Source organism: Haliaeetus albicilla, chromosome 2 (assembly GCF_947461875.1).
Source record: "Haliaeetus albicilla chromosome 2, bHalAlb1.1, whole genome shotgun sequence".
NCBI lineage: Eukaryota > Metazoa > Chordata > Aves > Accipitriformes > Accipitridae > Haliaeetus > Haliaeetus albicilla.
This window is the reverse complement of record NC_091484.1, coordinates 66,758,237-66,785,474: the sequence shown is the minus strand read 5'-3', so window position 1 is coordinate 66,785,474 and position 27,238 is coordinate 66,758,237. Positions and strand designations below refer to the sequence as shown.

At 36.8% G+C, this 27,238-nt stretch overlaps 1 long non-coding RNA gene across 5 annotated transcripts in view; it reads right to left on the bottom strand.

Moving 5' to 3' along the window:
* Positions 1-777: 777 nt before the first annotated feature.
* The window catches only part of LOC138684460 (uncharacterized), a 44,663-nt gene continuing 18,202 nt past the window's right edge, over positions 778-27,238 (bottom strand). Inside the window, exons 3-8 of one of the 5 annotated variants that reach the window (XR_011323736.1) lie at positions 17,894-23,247; positions 17,364-17,412; positions 16,989-17,077; positions 8,946-9,093; positions 5,588-5,687; positions 778-963 (exon numbers count right to left, since the gene is read on the bottom strand). This is a non-coding gene — a long non-coding RNA (uncharacterized lncRNA). Of the gene's footprint in view, positions 964-5,587; positions 5,688-8,945; positions 9,094-16,988; positions 17,078-17,363; positions 17,413-17,893; positions 23,248-24,734; positions 25,835-27,238 lie in introns of those variants that run through there. The other 4 variants (XR_011323735.1, XR_011323737.1, XR_011323734.1 and 1 more) reach the window with 4 other exon arrangements.

Here is a 27,238-nt window from a genome sequence, read left to right as displayed (position 1 = left end):
GAGAATCATTGATCATATTCAAGGGACTAAGAACTGAACCCCACTACTGCCTACAAAAGTCTGCTGTGCCTCCTACCACTTTGACAAATTGAACATGCCAGCTGTCAATTATGCTAATTTTTAGTGGTGATCTACTGTGCTGTTTATTACTGAACTGTCCAATTTCTTTTTATTAATATTCTCACTTTGTTCTAGAACGGTAATATTTTCATGTTCTTTGTCTTTGGCCTTATTTATTTCACAAGAAACACATTAAAATTAAACCTTCTAATTCTTTTTTTTCCCCTTTTTTCCCCCTGGCATATAATGGATGTGAGATGTTATTCAGTGAAACACCAATATGATCTTTCTTTCCACACATTACTCTTGCATTCAAAGGGGTTGGAGGGCTAAAATGGCCTCACAGGGAATTTTGTTCCACTCAACCTGACAGCAAATTACTGAACTCACGTAACAGTGTCAGTAACACAAAACACATAATAAAAAACCTTCTTAGAGTATGATTTTACCACCATTTAGACATTAGAATTATCTTATAAAGTAACATCTTTTCATGTGTTACCCTGTATTTTTCAGGCAGCTTTTCCACATTTCCTTGAGAACCTTATTAGATGTCCTTGGAATCCTAGAACTTAAAGTATATTAAACTGTCTGACTTGCACTGAATAAATTTCACCGAAACATTTGTGACCTTGAAACGATGACCTTTGTGAAAGCTTTCTTTTGCTGAATTTATACAAGAAATGTTAATAAGAAATGGAGAAACAAAGAGAAAGGTTTCATGAAGGAAATATTTTATTTTCAGAGGTTTGCAACAGGTACTTTTACATAGACCCTATTCTTAGGAATAATTTCTCCTAGAAAGCCCATCTGGAAAGTTCTATCTTTTTCTTTCTTTGAATACTGCAGGAATTATTGCATTTGCTGCCTTTCTGGTGGTATTTCAGTATTTCCAAATCCAGCCTGTGCCAAAAGAAAGAATTATAGAGAGTTGCCAAATCAAAACAGAAAGTCAGCTCTATTCTTTTTCACATTAAACTAATAGGGTCTGGGTCTTGGTCAAAGGTTTTGGTGGAAGAATTCAAGAGAGTTCCTTCTTTCAGTTAACATGGCTCAAATTTACTGAGACACAATCTTGATATAAACCTGAAAATAATAATAATTTTTTCAGTTCTCTCCTACCTCTATTTGCAACACTGTCAGATCCACCAAATGTGCCATTATAATCTCATTGGACTCTGTTACTTTTTCATAAATCCCTCTTTGTTTCACAGTTGTTACTGCTAATCCAGACACTCAGTAATCTAGTTTATGAGCTATCTTTAGTAAGATTAGCAAGGTTTAATACTTGGAGGAATGACTTCACTGTGAAATGCTGACATCTGCCATCATAATCCAGACAGCCTCATAATGATATTTGGTGCAGTTAGTAGTCAAATGTTGTAAACAAAAGTTAGAAGGCATGATATAATAATTTCTAAGCGACACAAGAACAATATCCTTGGAATGAGTTTAAATCTTGGTCCAAGCATGTTTTATGCAAATAGCCAGGTGACAATTTCCAAGAAATTTCAGAAAATAATATTCAACAAATTAACTGAGCTTCATTAAAACACTCTGGACCTGAAGTATTTACATGAGTTAAATGTAACATCTCACCAATCATTGATGCAGCTACCACAAAGCAAAACAATTCATGACATAATTGAGGGCAGTGATTTTTCAGATTTTTTTTTATTTTTCTGATATTTTTTTTCTATATTGCTTCTTCCCTTAAGAAACAAGGGTACCCAGAAAGCAAACACTGATTCTACCCACCCTTCCTCAGTGTGTAACCCAGCTTGTACAAGCAATTTAATTTATTTCAATTTATGTCAACGCAAGGGCTGATCTTATGCATACAGGTAAGATTTCACAGACAAGTGAGGGTAATAAAGATGTGAACATAGCAAACCCTGCTTGTGAAGCCTATTTTTGGACAAAAATCCCTTGGAAAAGGATGGCAGGATGAGCCAAAAGCACAATGAGCTGTAGTACATGTTGAACTGTAACCAGCAGTAAACACTCAGCTCCCTTTAGCTGACCATGAACTGATAAGAGCAAGTAGTGACCCACTGTCTGAGAAGAAACAGAAAACATCCACCAGAGTGAACTCTGACTTCTGTGCTTCCCTGCAGTACCAAGGAATAGGAATGTAACCCCACAGCTTCTAATTTTGCACTCTTAGTGAAGGTGTACTATTGATAACAGTTATGATAATGGCAGAAAAAGGTTTATTACCTAAAGATCCCAATAAGCTTCTTTGTGAATTAAGGGATTAAGAAGACATTCCAGGGAAAACATTCACTTTATTTTTGACATTCTTTGCATCTTAAGGCTTTGTTCTCTTCCAGGCATCTGGAATTTCACATTTCTTAATGATTTTCCAAAATGATGGTGCTTCAGTATTTTGGGTGCTCTGGGCTTTTTTTTCTGTTCTGTTTGTCTCTAAAGGATACAGCTGTCTCAAGCAGAAATAGCAATGCTGCCTCTGAAATTGAAAGCTGGCTACTCATGTCGGCACAGGACTCCTTACAAGTTAATTCATATTCAGGTGCGGATCTTGTTTATGCATTTGTAAATTTGTGGTTCCTTTTGTACTGAAATAATAATAAAATAAACCAAGCCTGAGAATTCCATGAAGTGTCCTGTCTCTGATTACAAATGAAGTTATTCTGTGCCCTCTGCTACCCCTCAAACTAGCAGTAAATCTGTATAATTTTCAGAAATTAACTGCAATTTCTTAGAAACCATACAGCTAGAGCCCTATTTCTGAAGACATAGATAAGTGATACAGACTTCCAATCACATGATTAGCGATAATAGTGATAGTGATGTTTAAGATGCTATCATCTTCAAAGTTAGATCAAGGCCAGAGATATTTAGACACCCACTTGTTTGAGAATGTGATTTATTTTTTTTTAAAGGGTTGAAACACATTGTATGAGGAAGCCACCTGAATCCTATTCAAGAGGATTTAGGGTAGACCTTACAAATGACCAAATGTAGAAGGATGTAGTTACTATAATGTTCAGCCTAAATCTTAGATGTCTAGAACCATTAATAATTCCTACTTGAAACCTACAATTCCTGGTTTTGACCTAAGTTCAAAACACATCATATTAGTATAAAAGTGTAAACAATAGCTAGGGAATACCTAGGCTGTCGTTCATAGACACTGATATAAAGAAAACTGAAATGACTAAGCTAGAAAACAGATAGCATCTAGATCTCCAAATGCTTTAGTTTTGAACATGTTTAATTTTGCACCATAACATTCATGTGTTTAATTCTGCAAAATAACAATTCTACTTGAACATATATTGTCCTGTCCTGAAACTTACAGGATGACCTTGAGTACTATTCTAAAACTTATTTCCAGGAAAATCAGTATATTGCTTGGTTTCCTTTCTGCTGTTACTTATAAACTCTGCAAAGATTTTTATTTTTTTTTTTTATAATCTCAGGTACAATGACAGTGATAACAAATCCAGGGCTCTGAAAAATTCACACAAACATATACACTCACACATAAAAAGCTTCCCATCATATTTGAATAGAAATTGGACCAAATATCACATTCTTGGTTAACTGCATAATTTGTATGAAGGGGAGTAATACAACTGATTGCTAAATGCTGACTTTACTGTAGATATATAGATGGCTGAATGAGCATTTCACTGGGGGGTTTTTTGTTCATTTGTTTGTTTTCTTAAGGGAAGTAGTTCAAGTCTGAGCAGATCAACACTTTCCTAATCAAAACCAAGCCTCTACACCATGGGATTGTGCTCAGAGTGGTTATAGGTTATGGATGGGTACTCTCCACTCAATAAAGAATAGATGGAAGAAAGATAGGCTGAAAAAAAACCCCAAAACAATAACAAAAAAATATTTCATGTACTTCACACTATCAAAAGTTATTCTGTTTGACTTAAATGTGTCTAAGAATGGGATGGAAAAGTAAAAATCATTAATGCTATCATTAATATTTTTAATTGCCTCAGCATTTATCAGAAAACTGTCAAAATTTTAGATAATGCTCAAGAACAGACAAGACAGAGCTGAGATAAACCTTTAAAAAAACCAGTCTGTAACTGCCCTTCCCCCAGGAACCAAAGTGAATCTCATGAGAAATGCCTTCCAAATGTAATACTGAATCTCACCTGGAAGGATGCCATGTATATACTCTGGCATATTTAAGGGCAAAACACATTTCAAAAGGAGATGCTCAGTGCAATCAGAAAAGAAGAGGTACTGGCAAAGCAATTTACTACAAATGGATATGCTGGAAAAGATGTTGTATCAGGAGCTCACAGAGGGAATGCAATATTGGTGCCTGATATTTAGCAAGCAGAACGAGTTACCAGCATGTCAGGAGTTTTGGGTACCATTCCACTATTACTGAGTGGCTGGGGTAAACAATGAGGTTGAGCTTCTTTTGCGTAATCATTTCTGTAAGGTGCTTAAGTTTCTGCCAAGGCTAGCTTCAGATGACTTAGATCTGATTTTCACAAGGGAACATTTGTATATCCCTTGTCTTTTGACCAGGGCTTTCAGTACTTCTGGACAAAGAAATCCACAATTACAAGTTCCCTCCCACCTATGAAAAAAAGCCATAAACAGCATCTTCATATCTGAGAGGCTGACGAAGGACTTCCCTAATGCTGTAGGGCATTTTGAAATGCCTGATTGAATGGTAGCACAGAAGGGCTGAGTACAGTCAAAGTCAGTGCAAACATCTCTCATGTTGATGTAACAAGTGATAAAAACTAAAACAACGGTCAATAAGAGCAGTTTCAGTGTGATAAGATGGATTTTTTTTCGTGATGTAAAACTGACTCATCTTGTACCTTGCCACAATAGCTGTTTCCTGGCAGGATAACAGATAGCAAAGGTATTTTTTTACATGCACTGCCCCAGAGACAATTCCTTGTGGAAGAAAATCATCACTCACTATCCAGTTCTCAGAGGGCCTCATCAGCCCGGCTCTAACACACAGCAATTAAATCATCTGAAGTACCATGAGATGCAATGGGTTCTTAAAGGCATTCTAAGAAACTTGTCATTTCCACATGGAAACTAGTCAGCCTTGGAGCACTCTTTTGGGAACTGCCATTTCAGAGTCTGTGCCTCACACGGGAAGTTTACCTGCTCTGAATTCCCCTGGAAAAAGAGCATTCAAGTCCTGTAGAGCAGGATGACAACTTAGTGGCAACATATGGCAATATTATCTAATAGTGACATTTTCCAGGTACAGATACAATTTTCCTAACTTCATTGATTTCAGTAGTTGTGATATATGCAAATGAGGACAAAAATTAGTACTGGAGTGAACATCATTGTATGAAATGCCTAATACAATGTATACAGAGCTCAGGGAGAGGAGAAATCGTGCATTCTTATTCTAGTACTACACCATTAAATGCAAATGTATTTTCTGTTACCAGAGCAGATGTCATTTTGCATTTCAGTTCAGAAGCAGAATACAGCCAAGGGGGTCACTGTATTCCCACTTTCTAATAGAAATTTCAGATTTGTTCTCTCTTACCTCATTGTTTTTTCTTATTCTGAAATAAGCAGTCTTGTTCTTCATGCAAGAGATGCATACTATTCAGAGAGTATGGGAGTCAAAATGTAGTCACTGGATACTGGAAAACGATTGTGACACAGTCCTAATTAAACTAGGAGAACTCTGTGGAAGAGACATAGATGCCTCTATATAGGCATATGTGGGTAATGTAAGGTGATGTAACCGGTGCTGGCTGAGAAGGTATGTTCACAGTGTTCACAATTTAGTAGATTACAAAAAATTGTTTCACTACAAACACTGTCCTGAGTCCTTTCTGAGCTTTTAACATTGTAATCTTTATTCAAACAAAAAGCATCACTTGATAATTCTAATAAGGCTAAATAATTGAGATTATTAGGGAAAAAAAAAACCACCAAAACCAACAACACTAAGTGGCATAAGTCCTAAGTAATTTAAGCAGAGACTATATTTTGCTAACCTTTCCACATATATTTTCTCTTTGTACAATGGTAATTTCCTCATTTTCCTTTAAGTAGCAAATGTTCCCTTGAAATAATATGTGCTTTGTTATTGTCTTGTCTGCATTGTCATGACAATTCTTTTTGTCTTAGGGCATTTATGTGTAGAAAGTATACATTGGCCTTTGTTACTGATCAGCTTTTTCATGTGTAAACTAGGGAATATATTATTCATATTTCTGTCAGAAATTCTACAGTGTGATTTTACTTATTTTGAGCTTAACTCCAAAATCCTAAATGCATTAAGATCTGACAAAGTCCACACACTGTTACTCAAAGTCATGATGCTGTAAGGATGGGTTAAGGCTCCTTGCACCTCCTGGGATAACATGTGAAGTTCTTCTATTTTAAAGCATCAACAAGAATGCAATCCAATTAATGGCTTGAATAATAATGTGGCCTTTAGTTAGTTTTTTCTACCAGAAATAGAAGAATCTGTATTTCAATATTTCATCTTAAATGAAAATGAAATTTTAGTTGGTAATATAAGAAAGAAAAAAAAAAGGAAAAAAAAGCCCTATATCACCAAGAAAGAGCTCACATTTATGACATTACACTAGGAGAAAAATAGCCAATTTTTATAGCATTCCTGGCTTGTGAATGTGTTTGAATTAGAGTAAATGTGACTGTGACATGTAACTTCAGTGAAATACAGCATATTAGGAATGTCACAGCAAGGAGGAGGCTTGATGATATTTACAGTTAAACAAAGCCAACCGTGTTTTTCACTTAGAGAAAACAAAAATGATTTTCAAGTTTGCTTCTGTTTCTTAAAAGCCTGCCAAATGTCAAAGGCATTGGAAAAGTGCTGAAAATTTCCATGATCTTTAAATGAAAGCCATTTAAGTGGCACGTAGGCAAGGCTGCTGTTTGTTCTGCTCTGTTTTATGAACAGATGGGACGGGGACTCTTCTAGAAGGACACCAGAAGTTACGCAGCAGGTGAATGCTATATCCAAAGTTTTCACTTATCCCGAACATGAAGGGTTTACCTTTGGCCATGTCACAGGCCCTGTAGAATAAAACTACCTATAGAAGAATATTTCCTCATGGGAAATCGCAAGATGAACTGTAATACCAAAATATATGCTTTAGATACTGGCTTCTTTTTTGCATCAAAAAGGAAGTCAGTATTTAAGCAATTCTACAGATTTTCCCCAGTTGGTGAAAGGTTCTCCCCAGGCTATGGTAAAAGAAAGAAGGGAAAGAGATTTTTTTAGTACACCTAATCCAATACATTTTCACAACAGAGGGTCTAGTATGCAATCGAAGACCGTTATCTGTTAGTCAGTTTAGATTTCCAATCTTTGCAATATTTGAAGCATTTATAATCACAGCTCCGTTATTGGGCAGAGAAGCGTATTGATCTTGCTTTGATGATGTGGAACTGAGGCACAGAGCAGATCAGAAGCAGGTTTTCAAAGACATTGGGGTTCCCAAAATGCACTGAAGGTCTTCAGGATTTTGAAAAGGGTTTTTAGACATAAATATTGTCAGGTCTGTGCTGCTTTGGACTCTTGATGCCTGCAAACTTTTCACAATCCCACATTGTGCCCAACAGTGCTTTTGCATTGCATTCATCACTTCAAGGACTCATGAAGGGTATGGGTACAGTAGTATTTGGGACAAGTTAGTTTCCAATGTAGATATATTGTATCTGTTGTCAAAGTTTAAGCATAATTTAGTTTAGCTGCTTTAAAAAATTTAGAATTGTGTATCTCCTGCTCAGGTATGTATAATTCCAATGACTGGTATATTTATTGGGTTTTTCTGGTAGTTCAATATGTTCCATTTTTATGGAAGAACACTGAAAATTGTGTAGTTCCTGTAAGACTGTTTATAGTCCCAGGAGCAATGAATATACAAGGTTTTGGGGGGTTGTGTTTTGTGGTATTTTTTTTTTCTTTTTCCTAAGTGACTGCAAATGAAGATTTATCAGAAGCCATTTGTTTTTACCAGAATTTTATATAATCCATTTGCAATTTGGGAAATAAAATATTTTCTCACATCTCTAATAATAATTAGCTTGGCACTCAAGGCAATAAAACAAAATCATTTAGATAATTGGAAGCAGCTAAGTAACCAATTATTTGAAGAACTCTTTGTGGCTTAAGGAGAACAAATAAGAAAGTACTCCCAAAGTGAATATTCAATGCACAGTCTCTGCAAATGTTTCACATGCAGACAGTATTATGGATGCGTCACTTGCAGTCACTTGTAGTACCTTAAGTCATTTCACATCCGAAGATGATGTGGTGAAACAGAGTGTGCTCCTGCAATGCCATGAGAAGAATGCAGAGCAAATATCTGAAACACCTCTGAATGCCCCTTCCGGATTTTGAGTCCTATTGTGACATTATGCTGAATCCTGAATTGCACTACCCTCCAAAATTGTTAGGGGATGCAAGATTCCCCTAAAACCCCTGCTTTACTAGCCTCCACTACCATTACAAAGGCAAATTGTTATTCTTCCTGCTATGTCTCTCTTCAGGTTGACTTGATCTCACTGAATAAGGTGTAAACAGGTAGAAAAACATGCAATGACCATTTACTGAATGCTGTTTGGCAAGGTAGTAATGGGGATTGTTAACCACTTATACTTATCATGACTCGTAGGCTGTGCCTCAATGAAGCCCATAAATTGTACTTTTCTGAGAACATCCAGTCCTAAATTACACAAATAGTTACTCTTATATGCTCTGCCAACAGCCAAGCACTCTGGTCAGTAAAATACTGGAATTTATTTTGTGTAGCTTGGCACTCTTCACAGTGATCTTTCTTTCTTTCCTCCTTGGCAAAGTTCTCTTCTTGGGGTGATCAACAATAACAACAACAACAACAAAAGCATTATGATCTTACTGCAAAGGTAGGAGTTTAGCTTCCTGCCGCAGGGTAGTGTCAATTGTCAGCATCTTGTTTGGTTTGTTTAGCTGGCTTTTATTCTCTGACATTTAGAGATTATGTGTTTTCCTTTTCCTCCTCCTCATTGCTGGAGCCATCTGTGGGCCTTTACACAGACACATCCATTAGGAATATTAGATAGACAAAGCTAATGTGCACCGGAGTAAAATGACAAACTCTTTTTCTTAATTAATGCTATCACTGCTGCTCAAGTGAGGATTGCAAGGTTCTGAAGTACGTTGGAAATGAATTTATTCTTACATTTCTGTGAAAATTTTTCTACTACATTTAGACTTTTCTTTAAGTTAAACAGTGGAGTGTCCTAGGATCTTGGTCCCCTGAAACCACATCTCCACTTGTGCATTAAGCAGTGGCTGGGACCAATCCTGAGTGCTGACTGCAGTGTTTGACCATAAGGAGCATCCCTGCTGTGCTGCCTATCTACCCAATTAGCGCTTCGCCAAATGATCCCCAGGCCCTCCCTGCTCAGGACTTTGCATGGGCCCCTCATGATCAATAAATGGTTTGCATGCGATTCCTCAGTTCTGGAGGCTAAGAGAACTTGCTGGTATGACTCTGACCATCCTGTTGAGGGATGTGTTAGAGGAACCGTTGCTTCATTCAGTTTATGTCCTGGGCTTTCTGTCTGTGCAAGCTATAATCCAAGAGGATTCCAACCCAGACACTGAAAACTGACCCCAATATAAACTCAAGACCCAGCTGGGACAGACACCCAGAGCTCTGACCTGGGAACACTTCACAGCTGCAAATGATCTAGGTGTGACTGAAAGAAGGAGTAGGAACATTGAACACATGGACCCCGCACACCATATTGGCAATAAAACCAAAATGTTAAAACACTTACATGAAGCGCAGACGGGCAAGTGGTTAAACTGTGCCCCTATTTCACCTTTATACATCAGTATTGTCAGTATGAAGGAATGGAGTAGCCTGCATCATGCGATTACCGCATCTCATCTTTACTATTCACAGCTATCAGAGAAACTGAGAATATCTTTTCACAATCAAATTGTCCTGAACATTTTCCATCCTCCTACCTGCCACTTCCTTATCATTCCAGCCAAGCTAAGTCTTAAAATACTGTCTTTATATTCCAGGATTTTTCTTTCGTTCTTCATTTCTTGCATATGAGGTCTGCTTTCCTCATGTGTATTTTGTCAGATCTTAAAAAAGTAAGTTTGGAATGTGTGTATGATCAGGTCTCTTGATCAGCTATCAGGGAGGTAGGCAAGTTTTGTGACATTTTGACTTGCTTTTAGCTGTGTGCTCCAAGCTGATTTCTATTTTTACTCTAGTCCTAATTTCATTGGTTATAGATTTTTTTTCATCTTAACTTTTTTTCTACATTGGAGTATAAATACATTTGCTGTATTTGTGCTAAATAGTTAAAATTATTCTAGAAACCAGAACTTGGGAATTTCAACCTTCAGAAGGTCTGAACATTTCACTTCAGACACATACAGCTTTCTGAATCTCTGTTCCTTTGCAGGGACTTCCTTAATTTGAATATATACAAATATAAAACTTTAAAGTAATTTGGTCATTGAATTTCATTTTACTTTGTGAAGACTTTCCATGCTCTTATGCTGCATAAGCATATTCATTTATAATACTTAGTTTTAAAATCTCTCTCATGTCTACTTATTGCTTATTACATAAAATTAGAATTAGGTAGTATCTGGGCAAATACATCTAGAAAAGCACATTAATCAAATCTGGGAGATTATTGTTTGAATCACATTAGCTGCTGGAAACTTCAGCCATAAATCAGAGCAAATTTCTTCTAGGCACACAGACTAATGGTGAGAAGATTTTAGGATTCTTTTTTACTAGTGGAAGATGTAAGTTGTAATGATTTGTTTAGAGTCTGCTAAAAGAAAAAGAATTAAAATATTTCAGTTGTAATTATATCAAACACATAATTTGACTCAGCTCAAAATTAATCCACACCACCATAAAAATGGCATTAAGGTGTCATATACTCTTAGTAATACCTCTTTGCTGAGATCTCTCACTAACCAGTGTGCTTCATAGCATGCTATGATCCCTGTCTTCTGGCTCAAATGCTGAAGTGTACAGTGATTAAAACACAGCAGGAAAACCTAGTCCTCGTTAAAGACATTAGTGCAAATCATCCAAACTACAAGGCTTTGTAGTGGTTCAGAAGACATTACAGCTATGTCCATGCTAGCAAACTAGTGTAGAAAGAAGCTATATGATTGAGAAAACTATTTGATTTTGAATTGCTATGTGATTGCCATGGAGAGAAAATCAATTACTATGCTCTGAAAGTTGTTTTAAACTCTTCATTAAATATATATATATATATATACACCACACATGGCTTTGTGTCACTTGAATTTGTCTAGTTTCAGCTTCCACTAATTGGATCATTATCCACTTGTTCATTAACTGAACAACACTCCGCTGTCAACACTTTGCTCCATAAATATATATGTATATTCAGTCTGTGAACAAGTCACTCTTAACCTTCTTTTGCTAAGATAAAATAGATTAACCTCTTCACATACCTTTATATTGGTTTTATGTCCTTTAATCACTACTGTGGATTTTCCCTGAACCATTTCTTATTCATAAATACCTTTCTTGAAGCACATATACCAATTCTAGGCTTACTATTCCTGAATCATTAGCATTAGTTACGTTAGTCAGTCATAAAGTACTGCTACTATTAGTATTGTCTCATTTTCATGTGCAAGAATCTTAGTCCTTTTAGCTATCACACTGAGTCTGGCAGTCTTAGCAGATGATTGATCGCTCATCTCAATCAGACACCTCTCTGTATGCTTTTGTTCTATTCAAATTGGACCACTTCCAAATAATTTTTGGGCACAGTTCAGGTACTGAATATGGGCAAGAGGCCATCTTAAATAGGCTTTTCTCATCTGGAAAACATATTTCAAAGACTAAGAGTTTTTTCATTATGTGTATGAAGACAATTTTCTAGCCTGACACTTGAGTCCTTTTCAGAATACCTGCTTCTTCAGGATTCTTGCTTGTTTCTAGATGCATGATTTTTTCAATATTAAAACTCACTTTTTTTATCTGTGTTGGTGGTATTGACCAGTCTAGATTGCCTAGCATCATTAGATGGGTAAGCTGTCTTTATGTTCACTTAACACTATTCCAGCTTGCTGACATATGCAGAGTTTACTGGAGATCATTTTATGCTTTCTAGATCATTGACAAAATAGCATGGGATGAACAATCAAATTCCGGGAGAATTTTTCAGAAACATCCACTCACTGATGATTAGTCATTTGCAATTTGATATAAAGATCTCTTAATTAACAGGGTTTAATCCATTTAATGTGTTGATAGCATATTGTTTAAGTTTTTTAATCAAAAGGGCATGTGATGTGAAATCAGAAATCTAATCATATTACATGAACACTATTATCTTTATCAGCTAAATATTTAATCTCATCAAAAGAGATATTAAGTTACTTTGACATGATTCATTTTCCTGAACCCATGTTGATTGGCATCAATTATATTTTCTTTCTTTAATTCTTTGTTAATTAAGTTCCATAAATCAAGTTCTGTATCAGCCATTCTACTACTACTCACTAAAAGACTGTTTCTACCCCTTTCGGATGACTTGAAAGAATGAAGTGTAATCAAAGCTAGTGAATGATATAAGAAAGAATAAGAAAACAGTACATGCTTGTTTCTTCGCAAACACTGTAACTATAAGCCGTCACCTGAAAATTAGCATTTCCCCGGATTTAAATGGCAAAATAATAACCTCATCATTACCACAAACGATCACTAAGCATGAATTTAATCAAAATGAAGGGCTTTTAAAAGTGTAAGACAACACCAAAACTTGTGACAATGAGGACAGTTCTTACTCAGAAATACTCACTGCATTTATATTGTTATTCAAGTATAATTTATTATCAACTAAGTAGGAAATCACTGATATTTGAGTACAATTTTGGGCAAAGACATTTTTATTTGTAGAATAAAATTACATAGCCTCGTTCTTCCTGAACATCATATCATGTTTAATCACCAAATTTTCAGTTTATAGTATTTTTAAAAATTGTTTTCTTAGTTTTACATTCAGAAAATCAGATAAACCAATTTAGAAAGAAGATAAATTTGTTGACAAGTTGCTATGGAAAGATTTCCTGATATTTTCCAGCAATTCTGTTATTTCAACAGAGACCAGCCTTTCCATTTCTTAATTAGGCTTAGTTTAATTTCAGTTTCTTTTTGTGAAAGACTGGACAAAGGCAAAATTCCATTCCTTTGGGCAAAGAAGTGGCTAAAATAAGCATGGATATCAAACTCCACTACAAGTGCAACTTTACACATGATCAAATGTCGACCTGACTTGACAAATAATGATAGACAAATGCTAATTAATGGTGGAGAAAATGTTAAGGCTGGTAGAAACAACACTGTCAAATGATAAATTCAATATTTTACACACTGTGTTCTCATTTATTACTTTTATGAAAAGTAGAATTTGATTAATGAAAGTTGTCTTCTCTTTAAATTTTGACATGTCATTATGCTTTAGGACTTCACATCTGAACTGTAAAATAAGATTCCCTAGACCTGATTCACAAATCATCCAAGTATGAATGAAGAATATATATACTTTCCAAACACAGTCTGGCTTTAAGTACAAGTTTAGGTTTTTTGCATTAAATAAGACAAAAGAGAGAGATCTGATCTTATTTTGCTGTTTGCATTGCTCCCTGGAAAACCTGTTTTCAAAAATGCAAAGAAAACAGGACTGTATCCTGCTGAAGAATCCAGATATGTGCAGTGTCAGTACTGGAATCATGGTGATTTCACTCACAAAGTTGTCTGTTCAAACCTCTTCAAAATACCCACACCTTTAAATCTCAAAGGATTAGAATTTAGTGCATTCAGCTTTCAAAATTCAGAGCAGTAGCTGCCTAATAAAAGTCCCCTGCCGTTGATGCAAATCCTTCCATAGACTTCAAAGGATTTTGGAGTAAGTCCTAACATTACAGATGGTGGATAATTCTTAGTAAATGGCACATCAGACACAAGTGGACACCTTCTCCCTGCAGGAAACATAAATAAGGCCATTCGAATCTAAAATTGTTAATGCTGTAATGATTTCTGAATACTTGACTGTGATTTTTTTATGACATCAAAAGGAAATCTAGTCAAAATATATTAACTATGGGCTTACTCCTTTTGAAATGTACTCAGTAAGAGACACATGCCCGTATTATCCATAGGATAATAAGAGATGGCTTTATTAGCCCTTTAAATAATATAACATAGATAGTTGATAGCACCTTCCCCTGGTGGTTTGGAATCATTGTATGAAAGCCCTGATATCACCTTTGAGATTCACTGAACCTCACCAAAGCCTGAAAACTTGAAAGCCCTGAACTCATAAATAGTCACTTCCCAGTGACTGCCTCCACTTGCATACTCTGAGTAGCCAGTTAATAGATTAGTGATCATAATTTCGTGATTCTGTGAGAAAGCTGTGAATCACTTGACCTCAGCAATATTAATCAGTGAGTTTGATTCTCTAGAGACAGGATAAAGGGGTGTAACCAAAATTAAAGCAAGGTGGAGGTTTTAATATAACAGAGGCAATGTTTTCTAATTCAAGCTTCCCTGAACTGATTTAGTGTATCCCAAAAATAGAGGAAAGAGTGTGAGGGAAATGACAAAAGAGCTGATTAGCAGTGTTTCTTATAATACATACACTTGAGTCCTTCAGTGGGACTCCTCTGAAAGGGCTCTAAAAAGAAAGACAAGTATATAACCTACTGTAATTTATTTTAGGTGTTTAGAGACATATTTCCTATATAGCCTATGGAGATAGTCAGAGATCTCCAGAGACTTACTGGGTGTCCTGAATTTGGTCAGAGTGAATTCCCTCCAAAATTATAGGCTGATAGAGATTGACACATGTAGTCTGATCTGACAATTTGAGATTTGATAGCATTTTTTTTTCTCTTTTAACAGCAGAAATGTGAAAATAACCAGCTTCAATACTTTCCTGCCAAAAAGTACTAGAAGTATACCATAGTTATCCCATTACTCTTTTCCAAACAGTTATACTGCAGAAAGAAAGCAGGATTCTAAAACATGTTTGATCTTTCCAAGTTAGTAAATACTGGTTTAGATCTACTATCATTACTCTTTCCTCCAAAATGGTATTTTGAAATTTAAAGAGTCTTACAGACAAAAGATTGGCAGGTTGAGTGCAGAAAGGTATGAAAATGCAGTGCATTTTTCAGTCATTCCAAGAAGTAGTTGAAACCTGCTCCATCTTCACTTCAGTGTCAGGTATCAAATAAGAATCATTTCAAATGCAATGAACTTTGAGCCGTTTCTTCAGGCAGGTGATCGATACTTCAGTGCATACTAAATGTTAACATATTCCATTGTTAGGAATAGTATCAGAAACATAATTTTATTACAGGTTCTCCAGACTCACGCTACATTTAGAAAAAGAAAGCAAGCCTAAGGTGAGATTTATCTGGGTTTAAGTATAATAGAAATTTTAACAAGTGGGGATATAAAAGTCCAAGTCTCAGGAAAGGTAGTACTGTCTATCAAGCAATGTGTTGTCATACTGCACATCTAAGACAAAGGAACTGTATGCAAAAGCAACTAGATTTCCGTTTCTTAGAAGTGATCAGGGATAGGGAGAGCATTAAACTGGATATTCTCTGACAGAGTGAAAGCTTAGGGTTTACTTTTAAAGATTAGTATATTATTAACATTCTTATTTACAGGCAGAAACATACATATTAATTCTTAACTTGAAAGAAGAGAGACTTTTAGGAATGGAACTTTGTAAGTAAGAGGATGTTTGACCTTGGCAACTCTGGAAAAGTTTTTATACAAAAGCTATAAAACAAGTTAGTTCCATTTCTGATTCTACTTTATGCTTGCAAGCATACACATTGGGCTTTTTCTATGATTTTTTGGTAATAAAAATAATTTAAATGTTTATGGAAAACAAACTGTCACCTAGTGTCAAATTCAATAATCAAAATTACTTTTTTACAGTGTCCTCTAGAGAGCAATGGGACTTTTCGTGTCTGATGTGTGTTTTTCTGCTGGTTTTACAGAAGGTAATAGACCACTTGACAAATTTCCATGTCATCATAACTCCTGCTTGGTATGTACTTGATCTAGCTAAAACTAACTGTGACAGCCATATAAGATATAAATTCTTGATTAGTACTGGAAAATGTATTGCAAACACTTTAGTGTATAAATTTCTTATTCTACAGCAATATTTCAAACTTGGATTTTTTTGCCATATCTGAACCTGTAAAATGTACGGGGAGCTATTATAAATTTTTCAAACCCCTAAAAATAATTAGTAAAACTTTGGGGTTTTTTCTACAATAATCTTGGGCTAAGTTGAATTTGCTCCTTTTTCATTGCTCAATTCTTATTTTCATGGGTTTGAGTCATAGCCTAATGTTGGTACAAAACCTGTTGTCTATTATCTGATTTTTAAAAGGCCATGTTAATCATTCATTTTTCATCAATGATCAACTTTATTTTAATTTTAGAAGGAAAATAATTCACTTTGCTTACTGCAATTTACTAATATAAAATCTATCTTCTTCCACACAACTCATCCTCCTTCTTCCTCTTCTCTACAGTTTCTCTCACACTGTAACTCATACTGGAGGACTTATTTGCCAAAGGTGCATGGGAAGGATTGAATGGCAGTTGATATGCCAGAAAGGTGCTGGCATAGTGAGCAATGCAAGTCAGAACAGTGGTAAGATGTTTTTATTATATTATTCTTTCTTTCCAGAATTTGCATTTCTCACAGCTGTGGTGGAGATGATCCCACATACTATATAGCAGTGAATGAATTCACGTGATAAAAGTCACTGGAATCATGATAGAAAACTCTTAAATGGAAAACAAGGTTTTGCTGATATGCTAAATCTTTAGCTAAACTGATAAATGAAACATTACCATTGGAAGTTTTATGATAGTCTTCATTGTCCTTTAGTCTTGGCTTATCTGTTGGGAATCCAGGAAGAGATTCGACTGATACTGGAATACTGTGAAAAATAAACTGAGATCATGCAAATCACACCTGAAAGTCCACCAAACAACTATGCAGTATTTCCATCTCGTCTTAAATTATATTGTTCTAAGTTGTTCGGATTCATAAAAATGCCTGTTGTCTTTAAATTGAAGCATACTGTAAAAATAACATGCAAGATAAAAGCTCTTTAGTATATCTGTCATTCAAAAAAAAAAATCAAAAAAACAGCTTAGATTGCACAGTAAATCAAAATATATTCCCAAATATTACTGTACTTGTGTGGTTTTACCACTTCTTACCTTTCATGATGGCCTCTGATACGTATTTTCATGTGAGCTGATCCAGTTGCTAAATTAAGAGAAAATGAGATAAAATGAAGTTTTAAATAATAATAATCAGACTGCTTTACAGTGAGATTCTAAAGCAACATTTGAAAAACGAACAGTGTTCATTTTCTGCTAGAAAGTAAAAGAGCAGCAGACTATATTAAAAACTATTGACCTCTGTAAGGTGATCAGATCTCTGATGTGCAAATAGCATAGCTTCTTACCATAGCATCTGTTTCCATCTCAAGAATAACCTTACTGGCTAAGAAATGTGCCACAAGTCAGCAAGAGGAAAAAGAAAAAGGTACTGGGACAAATAAAATTGAATTAAAAATAGATTTAAAAAGCTGCACAGGTTTTTAATTTACCTTAACATTTGCTCCTAATTTTCTAGTCTAACATTATCACACTTGCATTTATCTCGAGAATGTTCTGTCCAGTCTGTGAGCCACAAGCCTAATTCAGACAAAATAGACTCAAAGAACACTCTAGGCTCAAAATACCCGTTTAACTGAAGCCACTCTAGTCATCATCACCATTCTCTAAATCACCATCATCATCTTCTAATTCCCTGTAGCTGTATGTATTTCTCCATTAAGAAAGTCTGGTCTGGATGTCAGTTGTAATTCTCTCAGTCAGTGCCTGTTTCAGTTGCATCGCAAGCAATCTCCAGCTTGCTCAAATGTGCGACTTCTTTTGCCACAGGATCTGGAAGACAGGTGAGATATTAACTGTTCCAAGGGGGAAGCGTTTTCTTGATGAGTAAGTTTTCTGCAAATCAAGGCATCAGAAAGCTTGTGCAATGACATTTACAATTTGTGTAGGCTGTGCTCCATGTAGAATCCTTTAGATGATGTGATATGGAAAAATGTGTGTTTGTAGTGAACTCAAGCCAGAGCCAGTGTGACCTAACACTGTGCTGAACCAAGTATGGAAAAAATATTCTCTTGTCTCTCTTCGCACAGTTCTATCTCAAATAACCAGCTCCTTCATGTTATCCAGCAAGCTGTTTTCCAGGAACTTGTTCCAGGTGTAATAAGCCACATGTCTTGCTATTGGGACTTGAAGGAAATTCAAAAGGACAAAAAGGAAAAAAATGCTTAAAAATTTTCAATTCAAAACTCTTTGCATCTCAGATTTGTGAGGCATATCCTCCCTCAATTTATACTTTGAAGTCAAGGCAGTTCTTGCCTCACTGGTTGAGGACTCTAATTCAATTTAATTTTCTCCAATGTTTTTCATAGCAATAGATACTGTAATTTAATGTAAACATAGAAAGTAAACCTTTCCACTCAAAAAGGAAGAGTGTCCCTCATGCCCAATGCAATAACGATTTAATGTCCATAAAATCACTTAGCTACACCTCCATGTGTGATTTGTCGGAACCTTCCACGCACAGATTAACTTCCTTTGGGGTTAAAATACTGAATGACAAGTAGTAAAAAATGCACAGAGGCATATCCTTCATTAAATCTGCTTGTTCAAGGCTACGTTAGATTAAAATCCAGTGAATTGCATGTTTATATTTCTGTTACTAATACCTTTATGTTACTTATAAAATTTTTTAAAACTTTAAGATCTAAATTCTGCTGCTCATCCCCATCAGGATAAAAACCATCTGGCTCCTATATACAGCATAATTTTGATCTTGGCTGATGAATATCATACACAGCTGAGAAGGTCTAGCTAACCACGTCTCATGTCTCTGGTAGGGGTCATTAGCAGACACTTGAGGAAGGAGAGCAGAACACGCCTGAAGCATTTTCCATTCTGCACCTTTGAGACCTGTTGAGTCACAGGTGGTGTAATTTCACCTAATATGCTCCACCCCCTTTTTACCTGACAATTTTTGATTGATTTTCCAACCTACATAAATTTTTACATCAAAAAAGTCGTGTGGAAAGAAATTCCTCAGTTTAATCATATATGTAAAAAGTATTGCCTTTTGGTTATTTTAAACCTGATACATTTTACGCTTTGGTTCTTTCACTGGAGGCACATAAAAAGCACTTGTAGCTGTCTATGCACACAGTGAAAAAATGAGTTACCTCACATTAATATTGTGTCAGTACCATTAGTCCGTGTTGCTTCAGTAATTTGTGATTTACTCTAAACCCACATGGTTTTCTTAAACAATACCTATTGAATTACCATGAAGCATTCCTGGGTTATGTTATCTTCCTCTGCACTCCAAACCAAGTCTATGCCAATATTCCAGATTCCTTATTAAATATATTTTTACATTAGGCAGGATAAGAAGGGCCCTTAGAGTTTCATATATTAAGCAGGTGGCCTTAATTGACATAGCATGCTGTCTTCTTATGTTACACAGTAAGCTTAATATCTCATGCAATGTTTTAGTTTGCTCTTTGCAGCTATAATGTGTGAAATGTACATTCAGTTGGAGGATGGAAATCTAACATGTGTGGAGATGAAAAGGGCAAGGTCCTCCTACAAATGTCTAATTTGGCAAAAGTGCCCTTTTGTAGCCCCTCCACCAAGCATCCTCCATCCCAATCTGTACAAGATCCAGCTCTTCCTGAGGAATTAAAACATTCCTTCCCAGTTAATTGGAGGGGGTTTGTTTTCTTTGTTTGACAGGTTGATTTGGATAAGTAAGCTGCAGGGATGTGAAATAACAACCCAGTCCTTCACACCGCAGCTATCAGGAAGAGTGACAGCATCGCTGAGGCTCGCAGGTGCTACAGAGTTTGCTCTCACAAATGTTTTCAATATTTGCTCTCTTCTCAGGGTACATTGCAGACATTTTCTGCTCACTGCAGTCCTCTGAAACAGAAGTGATTTCCTTCCAAGTTCCGAAGCCAGTTAGATGTGAATCAAAACCTGAACTATGTAGATTAACCCTCTAGAGCCTTACAATACCACAAGCAATTGCTCTAGTTTGACAGCAACCTGCCCTCACCTTTTCAGCCTCCTTCCTCTGTTCACCCTTCCTGTAAAAGAAAAAGGCAGTGGAGTTGGCCTACTTGAATAGACTTGGCTAGCTTAGCATTTTTCTTCAAATGGACATCCTCATATGAGCACTTTAATCAACAAGTAGCTACAAGGGGAGCTGAGTCAATGCTACTCATCACCTCACAGTTTCCCTTATGCCCATGAATGTTCTTAGCATTTACACTTATTCCATATGCTTACAGTAATAAGAAATATGTCTTTTACAGTGGTCAGTCTAATCCTTTTCTGCAATCTACTGCTGTAACGAAGTGCCATCACTTAAGGCTCTGATGTACTCTACACCTTTTCAAATTTAAAGAAAACTGGACAATAGGAGGGAGCCTTTTGCTCTCAGCCTCAGCAAATTAGCAGGTTTCAAAGAATAAAAAAAAAAATTAGCTATTTACTTAACAGAATATACCATCCCTGAGGTATGTCTAAAGCACATGTTGATTCCATCCTTTTCTTTAGCTATGCCACTTCCCCAGCACTATTCTTGCAGAACCAGCAGGAAAAAACTATAATGACTGGGTCAAACGCTGAAGAAATAGCTTATAGCCTTTTTTACTGAAATCGTGTGGTGCACAGACTCAGCATGATCAAAACCATTGAATTTTCTCTATGACTAACTGGTGTTTTCATTACTGCACTGCACTTTTGCAACAATGCTCTCCATCTCTTCCTTCATACATGCCAACTGTCCCATTTTCAGCTAGACAATTCTCATTTTTCTTATCTGTTTTTGGCTGTCACATACTTTATCGGTCTTGTTCGTTTTGTTTGCCCATGCACATTAATGCAGCTGAGGCAGAGGCAGTTAGCGGCAATACTTCTTCCACAAGGATGCGACAGGCCTGTGTTATTGGTGTATGCTACATTTGGAGCAAGCTGAGAGTTAAGCTGGGCACTGTTTAATCTGTTTAATTTGAAGGCACAGGGTGTGGCTAGCTGTTCAATCTTCTGGCTGTTAGCACTGCACTAAAGATAGCTTCAAAGCAAAGTAAAACCTCATGGCATACTCTGTGCACAGCCTTCGTGTAATATAAACTGAAAAGAGCTGTTTATGTATTCATACAATGGTACTGCCTTGTTGTATAAAACATCAGAGCCCTTCTTAATATATGACATTCTGATGCATAAGTCTCAAGGAAATCAATCCCTTCAAGCGCAAATGAGTACAATCATTTTAGGTGCCCCTTTTTCTTCTTTCACAAATAAATGCTGCATTAAATAGATTTCGGGGACAAAAATAAATGAGATGAGAGGCCTGAAGTACTGATCTCATCAGATACCTCTCAGCTCCACTCTTGATGCCAGCTTTTCAAGCGGCTAAACTAGAGTTCAGTACTTTTATGATCATCGCCTGTTAAACAAATAGCACACTCAGAGAGCTATGTAATTGCCTCTTTTTGAGAGAGTGAGACAAGTCCAGGTTTCCTGGCACAAACAGTCCCGTTGGGTTCAGTGGCATAAGTTTGTGACCCCCGTACAATGAGATGAGGATTTCTGATCTTGCTCTCTTTGTTATATTTCCTGCCAAGTGGAGAGATCTGACATGAATAACTAGCTTCAAGCTGTCCGTGTGAATTTCCTGTATGCAATAATAATAACAGTAATAACAGTAATATCAATATCAATATCAATAACAATAATAATAATAACAACAATAATATAGAGGACTCTGGTAACTCTGTTAAATAACCTGATAGGGCTTTCAGTGGCAGGCATCATAGCAAGAAGATGATTCACACAGCACACATGAATGCTTGTCATCCTCAGGGGCAAACTACAGAAAGTCCTATTAATGATTCATAGGGTGGAGTTTTCTGTTAGTGCTGCATGTTCCAGCTTAGCACACTGACATTAGCAATATCAGTAGATCAACAGTATTCAAATAAATGCTGATCTCACTCAGTCCCAGGCAAAAATGCCAAAGGGATACCAGTAAGATACATGGCATAAATGAAGGGAAGGAAGGAAGGAACAGTTAAAGCTACTGGAAGCAAAACAAGAGATCTAGACTAGCGTGTTGGTCATAAGTAGTGTATACTATACTAATGGCATATTTGATGTTTGTTATTATAGTTATAAGTGCTCAGGAATACCAAGAATGTATCAGGGGTGCAATATATTAGGAACATATACGTATGTCCAGCCACACAACTGTTAGTGCAAAATGGGGCCAACCCCACACTTTATTTTACATCGATAGTTTTGATGGCCTCCCACTAAAATGCCAGCTGATTTCCAGTATAATCCTGCCTGCTGTGCTGGCGGGCTGCTGGGATGTCACGAGCTCACATTTCCAAATAGGTGTGCCAAGCAGACTTCTTTTAGGCAGGAAGCCCCTCCTGCCCAAGGACCCGAGTTTCGGGAACAAGCCACAGCCCAGGGGCTGGGGTCTGTCTGCTTCCAGGCTGCTCTCCTGCAGCAGGGAGCCTGGAGGGGAAGCTCTTACCAGGGCACCCCAGCGGGGTTTGAGCAGGGCTGGTGCCACAGCAGAGCCTCACTCGGGATCTCACCGCAAATCTCTCAGGGCTACTGCCCTCCTGGCCCCCATTAGATGATGATTTGAGCTCCAGGAGGCACTCAGGGCTGTTTCTGGCCCCAGGTTTCTCAGACCAGCTCTTGCATCTTTTCAGGCATTTTTGCTTTCTGAAGGAGGGAAAGGTGGAACAAGAGAGAGAAAGAAACCAAACTGTGCTTAAACAAAAACTTCTTTGAATTCCTTTTCTGTAGAAAATGTCAGGATTTTACCATTTACTTACCAGCTCAGACCAAAATATCCCACATATCCCCAGATCCAGCATTTGACCTGCTCCAGTTATAGTCACATGGAATCATCTTAATAAAAAAGGTCTGTCGCAGCGGGATCTATTATTAGTACGTCTTCCATCTGTCTCTATTTATTCATAATGAAACATTCATTCATTTTCACATTTTTTTAGTAATAAAACATATCAGCATTCTGTGAATTAGTGGCATTATGGTGAGAGATATTTTGCTTTTAAAAGATTGATAGCTCAGGACACCAGTAGATGAACAGACAGAAGTGCAGAACGCTCCCTGCTCTGAAGTTTACAGCAAAACCATGTAGCTCTACTTGTCTACTTTGAAGCCAGACTTCAAAGTAGTCATGTGTTAAAATGTGCACAATATGACTATTTATCATATTAATGAGAGAATATGGCAATACTCCCTTATTACAAAAAATATTTGTGTCACTTCTTTTCTTTTGAAGTCAGCTGTTGATTTTAAATTAAGCGGTTAACGTAATTTTTCTCAGTCCCATTCTGAATGTATGTGGGTCACTGTGTTTGCATTAAGTGCCAGGATGGGAAAACTGCCTTCTTGAAAACTATGCCTTCATGTAGTCAATTTGAAAGATATTCGTTCCTCCATTAGTGCAGTTTCCTCATTCCATTGGAGAATGATGACATTCAAAAGTAGGTAGCCAGACCGACATGCAAAGGGAAGCACTTGGAGCCCATCTATCTTGCTTGGAGGAAAACTCAGAGTCTTAATTCATTACAGTTCTTTGAAATCCTAAGATGAAGACACTATAGAATTGCAAAGTACTTTTAAGGGAGCAGGGGAAAAAAATCACCTTTTTAAACATAAATAAAACAGTGAAAATCTTCCTCCAGGAAACTGCACTGGCTCAATCTGCTTCACTCAGAACCATTTTCAACCCCGATGTATATCTTAACCTTCATTTCCCCCCACAGCTCTGTTTTTCCCCTGTCTTCATTTGAAATTTCTCTGTAGATTCTTTAGTTTGTCACTCTCTTTCCTCAATGCAGTCATAGAAGAGTGGGAAAACTTCACTGGCAGATGTTTGTCTAAACCTGCTCTGACAAAATTCCTAAGAAGAGGAATCCACAGCCTCTCCAGGCAGTTTGTTCAAATTATGTTCACAATAAAGAGCAGAATTAGAATGGTTTTTCTTATGCCTAACATAAGCCCTCTTTACTACAAAAAAAAAAATCACTTTCTTATTCTTTTTTAAGACATTCAAGAAGATCAATTTGAAAAATAGCTGATCCGTGCCTTCTAACCATACCTTTTATCTATTGTCAGAATTTTATAACACCTTTTTCTTCACTTCACTTTTCCTATGTGAACCATTCCACATGAGTTAAGGTTTTGAAAAAACATTTGCTTTTTACTGCTGTATTCTAGACTCTCTCTGGGTTACGTGTCTTGTAAAGCTACATTTTAATAAGATTACAGGAACTGGACACCATTTCTCAACTGAGATCTCACTAGCATGAGGTAGAGTGAAATAATTCTCCTGATTCCATCCCAAGCTGAAATTTACTTTCTTCACAACAGCAGCTACTTTTTAATTCATCTTTAGCTTAAGAACTACCAGGCTGTGTGACTCACTGTGTCTGAAAGGTAGATTTAGTTCTGCTTTGGAGCTGGATGATGAACAAGATGATTTATCACATAATAATTCATGGTGGAAGGGAACTCTGGAGGTCACCTGTTTTAAAGTGTAACCAGCTTAGGTCATGTTTTCCAGGCATTTCTTATCCAAGTTTCAATATCTCCAAAGATGCAGAAATTCCCAACCTTTCTGGGATCTTCTTCCAATGTATGGCTACCTTCACTGGGGATTTTTTTCCCAAATGTCTAAGTGGAGTTTGTGTGGTTGTAACTTGTATGCATTACTTCTTTTTGCACAGTCCTGTCTTCATTTTGGTTCTACCTCATCACTACAGACTTGTCTGGCAACGACTGGCCTCTGTTTACCATGGGACCCTTGCTGGTCAAGACACTGCCTGGCCTGCCTTGCTCTTACCCTTGGTTCTGGGGTCACCTTTCCTTACAGAGCTGCCCACTCTCCACGACATTCCACAACAGGCATATAAAAGGGTCTTTTATTGTTCTGCTAATTTGAGAGGAAATACTAATAATGTGCTTTTTTGAGTCGTTGTTCATGTGGCTTACACTTATTACTTTAGCCTGCTTATGAAAAAAATCACATGGAACTTATTAAAAAGTGGTCAACATTGCAGTATTTACACATACTACTTAATACTACACAGTATGTGTAATATATAGCATAGATCTTTAGTTTTCCTCAAGTTTCTTCCTCTATGACAAGAGAAGTCAAAAGTGTTGTTCTTGAAAGTATTTGTAACAGATTGTGTCTGAGGGACTACCATTAGAACGTGTGAACATCCTGCAAAAGATGTTACAAAGAAAGTATGGTTTCAGACTTGCTTCAGAAATGCATTTTAGCATATACTTGAAGTCAAGTTCATGCTTAAGAGTTTGCTGGAATATCGCTTGATAGAAAGTATAATACTTTCATTCCCTCTGTAACCTAATCTACCCTTTATTTACTCTATATTCCATAATCAGAAGTCCCTCACATAAGAATGGCTGGCTACCGAATTCATTGTCAACACATAAACTATGCTCAGTGTTGATACAGTTATGATAAGTAGAAAACTAATGGGTTTCCACAAGCTGTTTCTTGAAGATAAGATGAGATTCATATGTATATTATCAGTTCTGGAGAGGTACAAAAGAAAAGTTGGAAAGATACTGGACCATAACTAGAGGAAAGAATTGGGGCTTAAGAGCTGGGGCTTAACAGAGGTCTTGGCCTATCTTAGGTGACCTCTTGGACTATAACAGGAAAGAGAGATCTGTCCAGGAATGACAGCTTCATACTGCAAATCTTTGTCTTTTGTGAAATAAATATTGTCCATCAAAATTTGTCAGAGACACATTGAAAGATTAAAGTTTGCACCAAGTGGAGAATACAAATGCAACCTTCTTCAGATACACCGTGACAAATCACATGTAAAGAGATGTTTTGTTTTGTCTGTGTAGCTCAAGCATGCAAATATCTGCAGTTTCCAAAAACACTGCTCTTCAGAAATAATGTCTCCCTGTATTGGACATAATGCTCTGCCTCTGAAGTCAATGGGAGCCTTGCCAAGGGCCTCAAAGGAAGCAGGATCAGACTCACCCTGCAATGTGAGGTCTGGGTGTCAGTGTCCTTGTTCTGTGCAGAAGCACATTCAAAGACTGTAACCACATATTTGGCAAAGTAACTGTCACTTCAGGTTTAATCCCCATAGCTGAATGCATCTGAGACTTCTGGAATTCCATGTCCTGTCAGTACCCAGAAAAGGGTTATAATGTTTTTAATTTTCAGTTCCCACCACATCGCATTGACACATTAAATGATCCAATTTAAAATCAAGCTTTATAGTTTGCAGCATCTTTTCTGTGCCACTTCAAATAAGTAACAGAAATAACAACCAACCAACAACAACCTGTGTCTAGCCACACAAGTCCAGTCGGCTGAATGTTTGTTTCAGCAATTCTGTTTGCATCCCTTCCTTTACAATACGGCTATTGGGAAATTACTGTGATTTGCTTGTGTTGCTGAGGTATACTATACATCACAGAGCTCCGGCTCTTTTATATTACCTCATGCTGGGCCTCTGTGGACAAAGCCAGCACACATTTTATTTCCTCCCACTTGAACACACTGTTGTAATTAGGTGCAAGTCACAGGAAACCATTGCTTTAGTTCCTTATCCTTAAAAATCACAGATCAGAGCTTGAGCTGCAGAGTAGAGAACTAATTTGTTGTTTCAATCTTGTTTCTTTTCTCACTATTCTTTTTGCTAAAAAGTAAGGGATAAATAGAGGAATTACAAATGTTTAAATGCTACCAATAGGATTCCCTAAATGTTATTTCAAGCACCATTTTTTTTTTTTTTTTTTTTTTTTTTTTTACCCTAGCTCTGGTCTAGTTGGACTAGAAGACCCAGACAACCAGGTGGGGAATCTAAAAACTCACAGATGGAAAAGAATACTTCCATTGTTGAGACCAAGGAAGGCAGTCAGAGACTGGTCTTAGA